Source organism: Plectropomus leopardus, chromosome 5 (genome assembly GCF_026936395.1).
Source record: "Plectropomus leopardus strain MGB_pleo_1.0 chromosome 5, ASM2693639v1, whole genome shotgun sequence".
Classification (NCBI taxonomy): Eukaryota; Metazoa; Chordata; class Actinopteri; order Perciformes; family Serranidae; genus Plectropomus; species Plectropomus leopardus.
In genome coordinates, this window is record NC_142180.1 from 15,124,016 (window position 1) to 15,141,266 (window position 17,251).

At 39.3% G+C, this 17,251-nt stretch overlaps 1 long non-coding RNA gene across 1 annotated transcript; it reads right to left on the bottom strand.

Moving 5' to 3' along the window:
• Positions 1–565: 565 nt before the first annotated feature.
• Positions 566–3,485, bottom strand: LOC148189543 (uncharacterized). The gene is made up of 3 exons (XR_015776592.1): positions 3,372–3,485; positions 1,852–1,916; positions 566–583 (listed from the first exon to the last, which is right to left on the bottom strand). It is a non-coding gene; the product is annotated as an uncharacterized LOC148189543 (long non-coding RNA).
• Between the last annotated feature and the right edge of the window lie 13,766 nt (positions 3,486–17,251).

Consider the following 17,251-nt stretch of genomic DNA (forward strand, 5'->3'; position numbering starts at 1 on the left):
TGAATGCTTTTCTGTATAACTTAAGGCTTGTGTTTTGACATGTTGGGATTTTTAGATACATGCTTAAAACATGACTGTTTTTAAAGCCACAGTTTAGCCTCCACATCAACAGACAGAGAAATGAAAGTAAACAGTGATGTTAAGACACATTGAGGCTTCAACTGTCCTCTGTTTATTGGCTTCTCTTCAAAATCTGACACGATAAGAACATTTTACATCTGAGATACACTAGTGAAACTTCTCAGAGCTCCTTTTCTTTCTCACTGACTCCTCCCTGCTCTCACAGGCCTACAGTCGCTCGGCCATGTAATCAAAAACTCACGAGGAGCTAGCACGCAGTGTGCAAGGGGAAAAAAAGATGCACTCTTTCCTTTCTTAAACTTTGCTCTCCGTTTTTTCCCCCTCTCTCTGAGTCTTAAGAGAGAAAACATGTGGCCATTGGCTCCAGAAGTGAATTTCTTCATTTCTGCTGTTCCTTCTGTGTGAAATACATTTATAAGGGATGTTAGATCTCTTCAAAGTCATTGATCGTGCACGGTGTTTGATCATCGTGCTCTGCCTTGGAGCCCAAAATGCTTTACTTCTGTTTACATACACAAGAAAATGGGGGATAAAAGAGGAAGAAGAGGAGTAGAGAAACTCTCCGGGGAGCGAGACTCACACACTGGGTGGTGAGCTGATGTGAATCTGGATGAAACATAGTCAGCTATTTCATGCAGCTGTATGAAAATAATACAACTAAGACGGACCATTTTCAAGTTAAGACAGTTATCGGATAGGATACAGAGCTTGTAGAGGCTTTCAATAACCTGTATTTACAGTGGATGAAGCTTTAATTGTATTTTGCATGGAAAGGAAGATTTGAATATCTACACATCAACTGAGTCAAACTTTTGAATAACATTTGTGTTTATTCTGAAGAGATTAATGCGCTCACACAATGGTTGCTTTCTTTCTGAATTATAGTATATTTCTGTGGAAATAAGTTTGAACCTGAAACCCAACAGAAATGCCCTGTGTTTCCAACAAAGAGCTCACATTTTTAGCATGAAGATCTAAATATGGATTTCCTCCTAGACCAGTGAAACACATGGTATTTGGTTATTTCCACTTCTGAGAGTATAGATTCTCGTAATCAGGAAGTGGTTCTTAAGCAAGCAGCATCATGCTAATGCAATCCAATTGAAACTCTATTCACTGGGCTTTTTTTCTGTTTGATATGTGAGTTCATAAATGCAGATAAGTCACGCAACCATGTAACTGTGCTTAAATGCTGTCAAGTTGCCAGATTTGACACCACTAAGTATAGATAAGATTAACGCTACCAAGATGCTTCCTAACTGCTACTGTTACTAACTTATTATTGTAATGACGGACAGTATATTCAGAAATGGAGGATAAATTGCAGCATGATTGCACCTTTAGCTGCTGCCTCTATGTGCTTCTGTGACAAGAATAGGAGCATGAAAGTGCTTCATTGTGGCATGATGCAACCCAAAATATATTCTGAAGCCAGTCAGCTCCGTTTTAAATAAGTTGAGGCTGTAAAATGCTGTTAGCATTACAACATCCTTAAGAATAATGTAATTACATGTACAAATTACTGTATCCTCAAGTAGAGTACCAACAAGTAAACAAATTTTGAATTGGATAATATATATATTTTATGTATTTTAATTTTAATTAATTGCAATGTTAATGTTGCAATTAAGTGCAATGTTTTGCAATTCATTTTTAAATATTAGATGACGTCAATAGGCTTCATCTAATTTTTAAATCACTAATACTTAAAATTTTACATGTATGTACAAACAACATATAAATAACATAACAAAAATATTAATAACTTACCATGTATAGTAGAGGGGGTGCATACAAATATCAGCGCATAGGGACACTGCTTTGTGATCAATTTCCTGTAAAACATACGAAAAAATAGAATTTGCTTTAAAATGTCCAACATATACAACAGAAGTTACATTTATATTGTGAATAAGCATTTCAATATCTTTAATTACATACACTGAACCAGGGTCTGAAAATAACACCCGCCAAGCACCAAATGCAGATACATTATCCACTTGGTCAGTAAAATGCATAGGGCTATCTGCCACATGGGGGGTGATTGTTTTTAGGAAACACAGTCACGTAAATAATGATTGAGTTTTGGTTTAGGTATAGCTGCAGCTTCCTTCTCCTCTGCTGTCTGCAGTGAGCTTCGGGGCTGGGCGACAATGACACACAGGAGCAGCAGTCACCACCACTGTTTACTACAGGGGGCTCTGCTACCCTGCTGCTAGCTACTATGTCAATAAAATGTACGCAAAGGAATGTGGATGCGACACAAAAACACAATTTATTATCATGGCCCGTGAAAAAAAAAAGCTTATCCGGTGGATTTTTTCATCTATCCACCACCTTTGCCCAGTGAGTCAGAAAGTTCAATTAGGATCCTGCACTGAATTGTAAAGACTTGCTACTTGACTGTCATTTAGAGGAGCAAAGAGCAGAATAAACAGTATGGCAGTACGGGCAAGCATGATTTTTATAATTGGCCAGAAAAAAAAGCAAATATCATGGCCTAGATTCTATTCATGGAGTCATGTAATGTTACAGATGCAGAAAAGGCACATGCTAACGTTTTTAACTTTACATACTTTTCTTACTGCTACCCCTGAAAAAAACAACACGCATTAGTCTGCAATGACTTAGTAACCGCAGCTATCAGGTTTGTACATGTATTAACAGTTGAGTCTGCATGGCATGATGGCGTAAAACGGGATTTAATGTTACCCTTTTACCCGAAAACTTTACCTTCCCAGAGCTGCAGCTCCAAACCGCTGTCCTCCGGTTTTAAGCTAACATTATTTAGCCCGGTCACGTGATGGAAAACTTAGCGACACAACACAAACGCCGGTAGAAAGATGTCGTCTCCCTCTTAGATAAACAACAGGCAGTGTACGAAGCAAGAGTCCGCCGATAAATCATGTGCTACAGCTTGAGCTTCTCTGGACACTCACCGAAAGTGATGCTAATGTTAACCATCCGAGACACCGCGGCTACGACTATGTGCTGGCAGTCCCCATCACTGTCCCCCACACATGGCGAAGCTGTTAACAAGCATGGCTGTAGGTTCATTTTTCCTCACTGCGTTTCAGTAGCAGGAGTTTTTTTACATGAAGCACAAACACAGCAATTCTGACAAATTATACACCTGTATTATGCCTACATACATATTCATAGTAAAGTCTGTGCTAGCTAGCATTGACTGTGAAAAACATTTCTTTCATGACCTAACTTTCTAAATGAGAGAAAACTATCCAACAGTGAATTGTCTCACAAATGTCTAATGACTACTATTTATCACTCACCCCATTTTAATGAAAAAAAAAACATGCATAGCTATTTAAATAACATATAAACTGCCTTAATGTTAATGTGGTCTTGGTCTACATACTTCCCAGAAGTCTCTGCTCCCGCGTCTTACTCATCTGCATCCGGTCAAGAGCGTCATTGCCCCCATGAACCTCATTCTCATTGGATTGATACAGTATGTGTGAATTTGATTAATCCGATTTAAAAAACAAAACATGTACATCAACCAAGAACCCATAATTTAATGAGCATAAACACAATTCATTCTTTTGATTCAAACATATTTCTAATTTACTCATCAAACACAAAGGCTACCCTGGTTAATTTTTTTGAGTGTACAGCAATCAAAACTTAAATGTTATGTCTAAAAGAAAATTGTTTACATTAGCATCACTTCTAAAGAAAAAGGAAATAAGAACCTGCCCAGACCTGCTGTTAACCAATCATTGATGGGGTTCATAATTGACTAAAATGGCAACATTTTATTATTTTTCAATAAGGATAATCATGGTCCCCAGGGATTACTCTTTCACTAGAGTCAGGCCAACATTTGCATGCAAAAAATATAAAAATTTTAATCACATTGCAGTAAAAATTTGCATGCTCCCCAGAGAATGAACCCGCTCAATTTCCAGCACTTCAAGAGAGGCTTTAGAAATGTCAGCTTAGAAAAGTTTTTATCAGAGCGATTACAATAAAGCAATGATAGAATATCAGGGGATATGCCAGAATGATATTACACTACTATTGCGGTTGTAATTATTATTATTGTGATTATTATTATTATCATTAATCTCTGTGCTATATTGATGTGCTATATTGTATATCACTTCATACTATATCAACACATTTCAACTTATACTTGTATGATTTTTTTTTACTTTCTGTCTGTATCTGTACTTATTTTTGTACTTGTGCTGTAGCAGCACCTGAATTACCTCTCTGGGGATCAATAAAGGCTTATCTCATCTTATCTCATCTCATCCTGTCTTGTGCAGTCACTTTGCGATGCCACACAGTACAACACATGCCCATCTGTCACTGCTGGTTGTCACAGTACTTGTCTGTTTGCATGCCACTGAGTTAAAATACAAACCATCACTAGCCAGGATTTCCCCCAGGAAATTTTTTATCTATCACACATCTTCTGTCATGACTTTACCAAATAACATGATTACTGAAAACCTCCTACTGCAGTCTTTCATCAGCCTTTATTCTCATGTAGAGCGCCATGATTGGAAGTTTCCTCCAACAAAGTCATATGATCATACAGTCTGACAGTGTGTGTGAGTGTGTGTGTGTGTGTGTGTGTGTGTGTGTGTGTGTGTGTGTGTGTGTGTGTGTGTGACAATAGTGTATAAGGTTAGTGTCAAGGTAACCCCTTCCTGTAACAGTCACTCCATAACAAATATAGGCCAACCACAAATATTTACAGACTTTTGCCCAGTTTCCATCATACAAAACAAGCTCAAACTGAACAGAAATGTGCCACTGACAAACAGAGAAACTGGTCATAACCCCATGACATAGTGAACATAAATATATTTTTTGTTTGCTTTTTTTCTACATTATTATTTCCTGATTTACGGTTTTGTCATGGAAACTGTATTTCAAAACACAAGCATGAGTTTAGGGCATAATTACTAGTTGTTATCATACCCCACAACAACCACAAGTTGACACAGTGAATCAAAGAGTTTTTCTTTGGTCTGGATCACACAATAAAATGACACAATGTTGCCCATTTGAGCCTCTCGCCATCTTTTCACAAACCAGCCACAAATTGAAAACAGAAGTCACACAGCCTGACAAATGACTCACTCGCTGGACACTGTCAGCTAACCGCTATATCTCCACATACTATGTGGTTTGCTTAAATTAAAACTAAGATCATTTTTCTTTAGAAATAGCTGAATATGGGTATTAGCTGTGCGTCATTTGGCAAAGATTAAAAAAAAAAAAAGACACAGAAATAGAGTGACACAAATGGCCCCTGTAATGCTGCACAAGTTGAAGACTCCTCAGTATCTACTGAATCAGGAAATCTTTGGTTTGTTTGCATCACATTACCACATTTTATCAAAATGTCAATCAAACTTGAAAAAGAAAAAGGAAAAAAAATCCTCCCATCATTTACTTTAAACACAAGCCTCCTATGAATTACATTCATACACAAATACCATTCCATTGCATTATTTGGTGACAGTGCTGTGTGATGTTCATATGTGGAGTTTGGCGCTGTGCATGGGTGTCTAAGCATATGTCTGTAACGTTTGTGGCTTGGGTTTACGTTCTGTCTCATACTATTAGTCACTTTTGACAATTTTATTATTCAACAATGACCATAATGTTCCATGATGATGGAAAAGTTGTGGTTATCTTATAATCTTTTCCAAACTTTAACCAAGTGGTTTGCATTGCCTTTTAGTTGAGTTGCAGAACCTCCTGTTGGCCTGGGTTTCGATGCCAGGCTCTCGTGACCAGTTGCATCTTTTTTCTTAAAATCTTCTCCTCTTCCTTCACTGAAAAACCCAGAATCTACAAAAATGCAAATATTGTTCACTGCTAGACATGTGATGTTTCCTGCTTGTGTGCTGGATGCTTCAAGTTTTCAATAATACAACTAGTAGCTACAACCAAGAAATCTGATTGGTCCACAAGACATTTATAACATGCTCAAATTTGCATGATAGCACACCTGCCTCATTACTATACACTAGTTTATGATTCACCACTCTCGAAAAACCTTTTTTACCAACATAGCTTACTAGCTGCTTGCTTGCTTGCAGACCTCAGCACCAGTGCCTCGGTCCTGACAACATCAATGTCCTGCTCAAATGAAATGATAAAGCACACCCTCTTGTGTAATGTTGCTTAATTGGACCATGATTTGCTCCCAAATTGTGGTTGTGATGTCACAAAATCCTGCTCATCCTAAACTGAGATTTAATGTAACTTTCCCCACCTTCATAAGGTAAATGTGAAAGCAGCTTTGTAGGGGAATTTAATGATGCTGACATTAAAACATTTTTAAGAGAAAGAGAGAGAGAGATTACAATAGAGATAAGATGCAAAAGCGAGAACTTTCATTTGATAATTATTCATGACGATGCAACTGCTCTGCAGACTAGAGTCAGTGGTGATAACCATAAATTAAAACTTTGAATCCTGAGCAAACTGATTATGCAAGAGCGACGAAAGAAGAGACCCAAAAATTAGCAAGAATTTAGTAAAAAGAAGAAAAATATTACATGAAAATTAGCATAAAACAACAAAACAAAAAAAAGAAAAGGACAGTAAACGAAAAAACAAGGCAAGAAAGTGTGCATATGCTGTGAATTTTGCATAAAGCCCCTCAGTATGTGGTAGGGTGAAAACCCATAAAAACATATACATGTTTGCGATGAACTGACGGAATCACAACTTACACTTCAGAAAAAACAAGCTTTTCATACTATGTTACATTATTATTGTTATTCACATTGTCTATTTGACCTACAGTAACCCAGGCTAGTCTGAGATGAGCTCTCTTTAAGCAGCCCCCTGTTTCAGATCCATCAGAGACAAGCCTGTGAGGTGAAGGGAAACTAGACAATGTCTTTCCTCCTACATATCAAACTCTTTGTTTGGCAAGACTTCAGGGGGAAATACTGATATTACCTTAGATTAGGTACATTCCCAATGCTATTACAAGTGTGTAAAGACATAAAAAGTATCAGGCTGAAAGTAAAACAGAAACTTCCTCATGCCTACATCTAATGTAAATGTCACATGAGTGAGGGCAGGTAGTTTTCACTGACTTCCAGCTACTACCTAATGTGAATTAATGTAATTGTTGGTGTTAACAGTGAAAGTGTCTCTGTCGTCTATTTCAAGATCTGGATGTTTATGTAGGCTCCGAGGAGAGGGGTGTGGTTTGGATGAGAAACTGTGTCACAGCTTCCCCAATTTCTTTATTCTTCTTCAATTTCTAGAATTTTGGGTTGCTACTCAAAAGTTTCATTCAGCTTCCTCTTGTTTCATTTTCTTGTATCCTCTCCTCTCATGCACTTTCCTCTTCTTATTATTATAAATGTCTAAAGCTCCTTACAAGAGCCAGTGAGCACAGCGGAGGAGGTCGCAGAGTATCTATTGAAGATTGTGCAGTTAGTTCCTCTGTGCAGTCGCAGCTGTGACCACATGGAGGTGTGATAAAAATGGATTGCAGACAATGCATGCTTCTGCCTGTTAATGTGTGTGTGCACGCTACACTCAGATGCATGCAATTCTCCCCCCACTCTTTGCACTGTGCACCTACACTTTGTATGTGGGTTACTGGTTTCAAGTATTGTAATTCTGCATATCAACATGTGCCTGTTGTTCGCTCAAGAAAAGGTTTAAACACCTTAAATATTGTTTAAAGTAGCTTTTATGGAAATTGTAGAGACTGGAGCCAAATGTGAAACAACTATAATTTAATCAATGGCAATTCTGCTGTGTTTCACTGTTAACCTAGAATACAATCTTTTATGAACAAACCTTTGTTATAAGAAAACAAGTTTGGACTAGACTTACGAGGGAGATTACTTTTGAACTGTAATAAGTTACAGATTACCCTGGAAAAAAATGGAATAACTAACATGGCTATTTCAAAGTAATGTTACTTATGACATTTTATTAATTTTTGATCACTTTTTTTTCAAATGCTTTAAACTAGGCAATAAAGCAGAACATTTTCCCAAAATATAGGCAAAAAGAAGATATTATATTGAAATCTGTGACCTGTCAGAATCAGTAACCCAGCCCCTTTACCCTTAACACTCAGCAACTCGCAAAACTCAACAATTTTTTGATGGAGTCTGACACTGGATCACAGATTTTGATGTTACCTCCAGCATTCTTATATGGCAAAAAGCTACAAAGCAACTAAATGAATATTATATTCTTCATACTAGCTTTTCACTGAAAGGAATATATTCAGATGTAACCTCTTTGTGAGCCAACATTTTGATAAGTAACTGTACGTGAGAGAAAACTTTTTCTTCTTCAGTAACTGCAACAGATTAAACTTTATAATTTATTCACATAACTTCCCAACACTGATAACATGTGATGTCAAAGGTTGCACGTGATTTTGGTGGTTATTACTGCTGGTAACCCTGAATATCCGGCTCTTCTGACTGATTCAAGAAACATGCAGTACAAAAAGCCACTTGAAATTCACATAACCCCAGCACAGTCTTTAAAATACCACTTATGCTTATCCCTTTAAAACCTGCATCAACATTATTTTTCTTGTGCTCTCAGATGCCTTTCACAAGTATTAAAAACTTGCAATGTTTTTCAGCAACATTGGAAAAAAAAGTCAATGGGCAGCTTTGCAAGAAATGTTCCTCAAATTGCAAGACATTTGTAGATTTACAATAAAAAAAACAAAACAAAAAAGCTATATGTATAGGAAAAAAAAGGTAGGGGAAAACTGAATGTATTATTATCACGAATATATGTTTAAAATTAATTACAAAATAATTTAATTTTTAAGTACTTTTTTCAGGTCATTTTCTTGTTTTTGTTTTGTGTTGTGTTGTTTTGTTTTGTTCACTATTTTTTTGATATGTTTTTTTCTTTCCTTGCTCATTGTCCTCCTCAAGCCATTTGCTCAGATTTCAAAGGGTTAAACGATAAAAATGGAGAGAGTGACATGTATTGTCAGTTCTCAATGTAAGTTGCATAATAATCAAAACCATCCCATGTCACAAATCTGGAAAAACATACAACAAAATCGACACACAGGCCTTTGATTTCTGCTATGAGATCTTTAGTGGAACTAAATGGAGACATAAAACCTCCCGTATGTATATTACATATGCATCAGAAGGGCAGTGAAGAGAGTTAAAGATTAGAGTGAGAACAACCTCTTTTACACTTCCTCTTTTTCCTTCCTGTCTGCACTCTGTATTGCAGTGCGTCATTGGACACTTGAACACTATCCAGCTTTATTTACAGATCCACTTTACTAGCTACACTGCTACATGAAGTTAAACCTTTCAGTTTTGTCTCAGATCAATATTTCATATTTCTTATCATTCCCAAATCGCCAGCATGAACCAGAAGGCCTTGTGTTGTGTTATCGACAATCCACCACCAGTGTCACAACCCGTCTGTGGTGGTGAAGCAACTGAGAGCCACTGGAGGGCAGTGTGGCTTCATGTTGCACTACAGCCGTTCCCCTTTTCAAACACACATTTCTCTCCTCACTTGTTTTTGGGAATAGCCAAGTGGCTGAATGCATTTTATACACACACAAACACGTATACACACACACTCAGTGTTGCGATTTGGACTGCTTTTGGTTCCTCTCTGCCGATGACTGACAGGTTCTTAACGAGAGCAGCCTGGAGCGTTTGCCCTCCAGGCCTGTACATCAACCATCAACATACAACGCACGCACACACTCATGCACGCCCATATTTATATACACACACACACCATCCACACATGCTTACTATCTGCAGACATTCTCTGTCCCATTTCCTCGGCTCAATCAGTTTGTCCATTGCTGAGGGAGTGTTTGACAGTCACTGGGAGACTGTTTGGGTTCAGCAGTATTATTATGTTTCTATGAGGCCGCCTTATCCAGCACAGAAGGAATGTCAGCTGCACCATTGTTCAATAAGGCTCAATACAAACGCATTACAACACCACGCAACACCACCAAGGGCTAGCTGAAGTGCATGCGCACAGATGTGTGTGTCAGTGTGTAGTCATTGTGAGGGCCACAATGGTGAGACGGCATAGCTGGGAGGTGAGATGGAAACCCAGAGCAGCATGTTTTCTCCTCCCCTCCACCCCTTCATGATTCATTCCACCTCTCACCTCTGTTCCCTTTCTTTTTTTTCGGCGGAGGAGAAAACCCAATTAAAATACTATGTGGATGGATACGATGAAGAAAGACATACCTCCTCCATGACATTCTCTCTACCCCCCGTGTGGTGACAGATCTGGTGCATTCAAACCTTGGTGGAAAAATGTGGTGGATCCTGCCCTCCTGCTGCCATTAAATGTTGATGTATAATATCAAATACATATATATAGCATGAAGACGTATGTATAAATCAAAATGTACCGCGGATTCACCCCACGTACATACATATGCTATATGTTTGTATGTAGCTGGGAGAGATTCCCATATGCCAAACAAATTCCTCATGCAGCACTAGGTGGAGGATGCATCCATTTTTTACATTTCACACACACACACACACACACACATTCATGTCTTCCATGTATATCTCCTTCCAACCCCTCTTCTCTTCCTCCGCTCTTGTTTTCCTCTTTTCCTGACCCAACATCCGGCCCTCCCAGGAGATCCTGCTTTCTGCTGCCAGACTGGGCCTGTATAGCACGCACGCACGCACGCACGCACGCACGCACACACACACACACACACACACACACACACACACACACACACACACACACACAGGCTCTGTCTCTCTATGGACACATGAACTGCCAGTCAAATCCAGCAGCAGCTCAGTACAGACCTCATTGCCTCTCGGTTGTGGGGGTCAGGGGCTGGAGATGTGTGTGTGTGTGTGTGTGTGTGTGTGTGTGTGTGTGTGTGTGTGTGTGTGTGTGTGTGTGTGTGTGCGTGCAGAGAAAGACGCAGGGTCAAGGGGCTGGAAGAGGCCTACTAAATACTGTATGCCGCTGATATTTACCTGCTTCAATATTACAACAAAGCCCCTTAGGAGCGTGTGTGTGTGTGCCTCCCCAGCAGTAGGGGGAAAAATTCAACAGCTCAACTCTAATCTCAAGTCAGCAACAGCACAGGTATACAAACATCCCTATTAAACATTTCCCCCTGCGAAGACACGCTGAGGGGACGTGGTTAACTGCAGTAAACAGTGAGCCTTCGGTGAGAAAGTCCAGAGAGACAGCACCGGTCCCACACACACACTCACAAAAATCCAGTTCTGGCCTCTGAGTGGCCATTTAGAAATCTGGACGGCAGTTCACTGACCCAGCACTAACGAGGTTGCTAGCCCAGCCTGCGAGGAGTAGCGCCTCTTATCTAGTGGCCACACAGCGCTGGATATCTCCTGACCGTGTTTGACCACTGGTTAAACTGATTAGCCAATCATCCAGTCAAGTTACAGTAAGCAGAGATACGCTGATGCACATGTAATACACTTTTTTGGCTCCAGATGGGATTTTTGACTAATATTGGAATGTGAGGTATTGGTTTGCTTGCAGCAGTTTAAAAGTGCATGCTTACCAGCATGATATGATAGAGGTGAAGAAATGCCACACTAGCACTCTGAGAAGCAAACAATTGCACAGCCTTTCCGCTACTATGTGTCCAGTTGGATTGGACAAATGGTCAGTGGTGGAGAGATGGCAGAGTGGACGTGTGATGGCTAAAGTGTCAGGGACTGGGGATTCACCCGTTTAATGAGAATCTATGGCCTGCACTGATAAAGGGCCTGACTGAGAGGCTGTGACAAGTCTTAATGCTCACATGTATAAATGATGTGGGTGGGTGGCTGAACGGGGGGTGTCCTAGTAGGATGTGTGGCTGTGTGGAATCAATCCTCAGAGAGATTGGGACGGGTATAAAACCAGGCAAGAGACTGGAAAATGGTTGAGAACAGAAAACCACAGTATCGACTATGAGAAAAGTGAGAGGAGCAAAAAAAAAAGAAAAAAAAGAAGACAGAATGGCTAAAGGAGCTTTGAAAGTGTAAAAATTAATATAGTTGCACAGTAAAATTAGTCACACATATTTTGACATTTTACAAAATATGCTCATTTGATTTCTGGGAAGTAAGCTATAGCACTCTCACACTTCAATATTAGGCTTCAGTCAATTAGCTTAGCTCAGCACAAAGTCTGGAAACAGGGAGAATCCATTACTCTGGATCTGTACAGGCTGTTCCCATGGACTACTCATATGTTTTCCAACAGAAAGAAATGCAACAAAATTTGTAAATATCCCATATAATTTAGAGCCAGTAATTCGTGTAAAACCCACATATTTTGGAAAGCTGCAATCATGTGACCAATGCACTGACGGAGAAAAAAACTGAAGAGGGAAGCAGTCTTGTAAGGAGACATGTTGGGGTGATGGATTAGTCACAAAACACGAGACTTTCCCCAGGAGACCAGTGTTCGGAACTGTGTGACTGTTTGATTTTAAGTTATGCCATCACCATGTTTCTTTCCTAAACCTAACCACAGTAACTTAATGTGATACATAGAGTGCTAATTGGTAGGATACCATACAATTAATAATTTTATTAGGAACCCCATCAAGTTTTGCTTAACCTCAGCAACTCTTCCTGGGGTCCACACAAAACATAAACGACATGATAATAGAGTAGACACTTACAGACAAAACAAACAAAACTAAAAATCAGAAAAGTATAACTAACAATCTTTTGATCTCATACATAATATGCATCAACATTATCCATACTCTTATTCAACCATTTTAAATGGCATATTAATATACAACAAATTCACAAGGACTTAAAGTACATAAAGTGAAATCTTAACAACATATTCCTATACATGGAGAATAAAAAATTAAAAAATAAATTTAAAAAAATGTACAACCTGTACATATGAACCATTCTTGTAGTATATCATGTGAATTGTTTTATGAGGATACATTTATCTGCCCAATGAAAACAAAATCTGCTTTATTATCTATGAAAAACAAAGAACATACCCATTTTACAGAGTGTTATATTCTTCTTCGCCAGGACCGGCTGCCATCAGGAAGGCTCCAGGAAGTTACCAAGCCCCCAGGGACAGCACCAGGCTTTGAAGCCAATATCACAAAGTTGCCAAATGTAGAATTACAATGTCCGGGTGCACCACATGATACATTGGGGCCCAAAACACCTTCCCCGTAGACCACTACATCATGAAAGAGACATGTATGAATCAGTGATTACATTTTTTTCTTGTGTCACAACCTTCACAAAATGACTTGTTTCACTATCAGGATTTGATGCATGTGGTTCCATAACATTTTTAAGGTCTGGAAGCGATGCATGATTAAATAATTCTTATTGCGATTAGTGGAGTGCAAAACTGGAAGTTAGACACTCAGCTGCAGCTCGTCTCAAGTGCGCTTGGCCCCAGAAAATTCAAGTAGTTACACATCGCAGCGATTAAGCTTTTCTGGCTTTGTGTGCTGCTAAGCTACTTTCATAGGAATGAATGGTGTCCTGCCTCCAGTGCTGTATCCAGGTCTCTTTATACATCCATGGAAAATACTGATCCCCCCCAAAGTAGTCCAGCAGACCCAGGTTGGTCATTTCCAATATTTCTATTCTTTATGCTAAACTAAGCTAAACTAAGTTAAGCTAAGCTTAACTATGCAGGCTGCTGGCAAAACCCATATATTTAATGGATATAGATATGAAAGTGGTATCAATCCTCCCATAAAATTTTTCCTAAATGCTGAACCATTCCTTTAACAGACCGACTGGATTTCAAGGTGTAAAAATTAAGGTAATTATAATTTTATTTTGAATGACGATGACAGAAGTGGCACATTTGTACTCCCCTGTGTGGCGGCTATTCAAAGGGCTACACATCTAAAACAACAATTCAAAAAGTACACACATACAGGCAGAACACACACACACACACACACACACAAACACACAGACACAAACACACACACAGCCTTTGTTATGTTGAGAGCGTTTGTCTCTGTACGGCTTCAGCAGAGAGGGGTTAAAATCCGATTGAGTCGATATCACTGGAGAATAGCACATTCAACACGCAGTCTGAGTGTGTGTGCAGCTGTGTGCTTGTGTATGCGAGAGTGTGTGTGTTTGTGTGTGAGCAACATGGAGCCTAGGGACTTCCTCCCTCTCCGTCTGCAGCCCTCAGTTGAAATAGAATTGAATAGTCTGAATCCTCAATGGTAAATGTTCACAAAGTCAATACCAACTGTTAAGTCTTCCCTGCATTGGGGTTAAGGGCATTACCATTTCTGAGACTTGAGGAAAACACACACACATATACACACATATACACACACACACACACATACAGAGACAGCGGAGGCATACTCACCAGATGCCCCATGAGATGATAAAATATTTTTGAGTCTTTTGCAAAATGCTTACTATACATTCTACTTAAAAATTCCCTTTTACTGTAACATATTCATTGAGGGCTTGTTTTCATTTTTGTTCACTAATCTCTGAACAATGATCCTGGTAGGCACGTGGCATTTTTAAAATGACATTGGTGCCTGAGGGACAGTGGTGTCACTGATCTGATTTAGCATCAAATTTGGCTCAATTCAAGAGTGTTTAAGCACAAAAGGCAAGAAGGAACTGTATAAATATTAACAGTATAAAATAAAAAATCACAAAAAAGATTTAGGGTTTAAGACAGAATACTGGAACACAGCTCATAGTGTTTCACTTCCCAAAGAATAAGATATGTTGTGTTAATAATGTAGTTTGGGGATAGTTTGGGGACTTAAAAACCAACATGAATGTTAAAGAATGAGCTTTCGATATTTCACGTTTTCTTCTTGTCAATAAATCCAATGAAAAAACAAAAACTAACAATATGTTTGTCTATTTTTCAATATGTTTACATTTCCCTATACCCTTTATACCTCTACAAGTACATATTTATTCTGCCTAAAAAATATAAATGTTTGAATATGGTTTACCAAAATGCCCCTATAAAAAGGCTAAATAATTCCCCTAAACAGCTGGGCACTGTAGCTTTAACAGGAGCATGACTCAAACAGAAGTAAATAGTGCATTTGTTGGGGACTATTTTTAGCAGCAGATTAATATACATTTGATACTCTAGGCCTGGGTTCTTCAACGTCTTAAAAGAGAGGCACAGCAGGGACCGCCTACCACATATATTTCATAAATCTGAGATTTATTAAAAATTATTCCCTAAATATTTTTCGGTCTTCTCTCTTGCCCATAGCTGCCAATGCCAGGGCCACACTGCCTGCGTGAGTCGTTTTTTGTATATTGGCGCCCTTGTTAACAGGTTAGAGCAGCCACAGTGCTGCCGTGAGCAGCGCTGCTCCACTGCGGCACATCTAGAGAGACAGAGTCTTGCCAGAGTTTTCCATATGTATTTCCAGAGACCACTGATGAACCGAGAGATCACACTTTCGATTTCCTGTAACATGACGTGGGTTTTACCACTGCTCCGCGCTTTTAGGGGATTAGCAGCAGTCCAGTCTATTCATTCCGACAGGAGAAGTGAACGTGGGCACAAATTATGTCGGATTCTTTCTACCAATCGTCACTGAAGTCAATACTGGACCCATTTCACATAAGCCCTAATCCCTTGAAATTTATGATACTAAAAAGCAACAGTCTTACAAGATGATGCAACAGCTGATATGATCTTGTACTGGGTTGATATCAGAAATTAAGCTTGCAGATAAAGACGAGCCGCAAAATAAGGAACAAACTTTAAATTTATACTGTACACAGTGCTATATTATTTTGAATCTGCTTTCATCTATTGACACAATGTTCAGTACACCAATGTGGTATCTTTTGTTATAGAGTATTTTTGACATTTCTGGTTACTGGTTAGTGCGTGTGGAATCAACTCTTCAAACTTACATACATTGTCCATGTTCATTGTAATAGGGGAAAATGTCACCCAGTGCAAGACTGGGGCTCAATGATGTGTCTTCAATAGTTTGGAGCTCTATATCACAGAGGAATATCAGGCTTTGGCTTCACAATACTTGTTAGTTGGATCAATTGGTTGTTGAACAAATTCCTCGTAGTGTGTTAACTATACCTGGCAATAAATTTTCTGATTCTGATTCTGATTTTTTCTGGTTTTGGCCTTTTCATGGGATTTGATCAAGATTAAAATACATATTTTACTGATTAATTCTTTGACTGTAGCAGTGTCATATCAAGTTCAGTTAAGAGTCATATATTGTAGGTCTGTTCAGCAGACTTGGTAAAAACAAAAAGTGCACACAATCATGTCTCAAATATCCAGTAAAGTCTAATATGTGAAGACTGCAACATAAATTGAAGGCCTTTCTTGCAAGCCTTCATAATGTATCCAGTTGCTCTTCAGCTCAGGTCATGTTCAGGTTAGCAGACTATGTGTTAGTGTTCACACTGTGCTGCAGTGTAGAACCATGATAAGTTGGTTTGGGCAAATTTGCTACCCAGTGTGGCAGCTAGCTTTACGAGTGGTGCAGCCTCTAATACGTCCTGCTGGTCATTAACGGCGGGCCAGTGTGGACCTTTTACCACAGCGCAGTGTCTTATTTGAACAGCGAGCCATAAAACCCCAGGCTCTGTCACTCAGTGTCATTTAAACCAGGACTGATTGGAACTATCTCTGGCCTTTGCTTTCCCACCTTCCTCCCCGCTTGCGTTCTTTCCTGGTCGGTTCATGAATAATGAATGAGGATATATGCAGGCTGGAGCTCAGATATTAATGGAGCTGAAAAACAGAAGGAGAACCATTCTTTGTGCTGCCAGCCACTGCTTCCCTACCCTCCTGAAGCTGCCCCTGCCTGGTCGTTTCTTTTTTCACCTTCCTTTTTCCTTCCTTATTCTTCCTTTCCTTCTCTCTGCAGCCGGTGGGCTAGGATGAGATAATGCTCTCTTTCTCTCTTGCCTAGAGATATTCGCTTCTCTCCTAGCTGTCACAGCGGGGGCAAAGGGTGGACAGTGACTTTGAAATGAGAGGGGCTAACTTTCAAATTAAAAAAAAAAAAACTGCAGACAAAACTGGGGAAGATAAATGAAAAGTTGACTTGGCTGGATATGCACGGTGGCTATTGTCTGTCTGCTAGAGCAGTTCTCTGTCATTCAAGGGCATGGCAGAGAGCTTCCTCCTTTGTTTG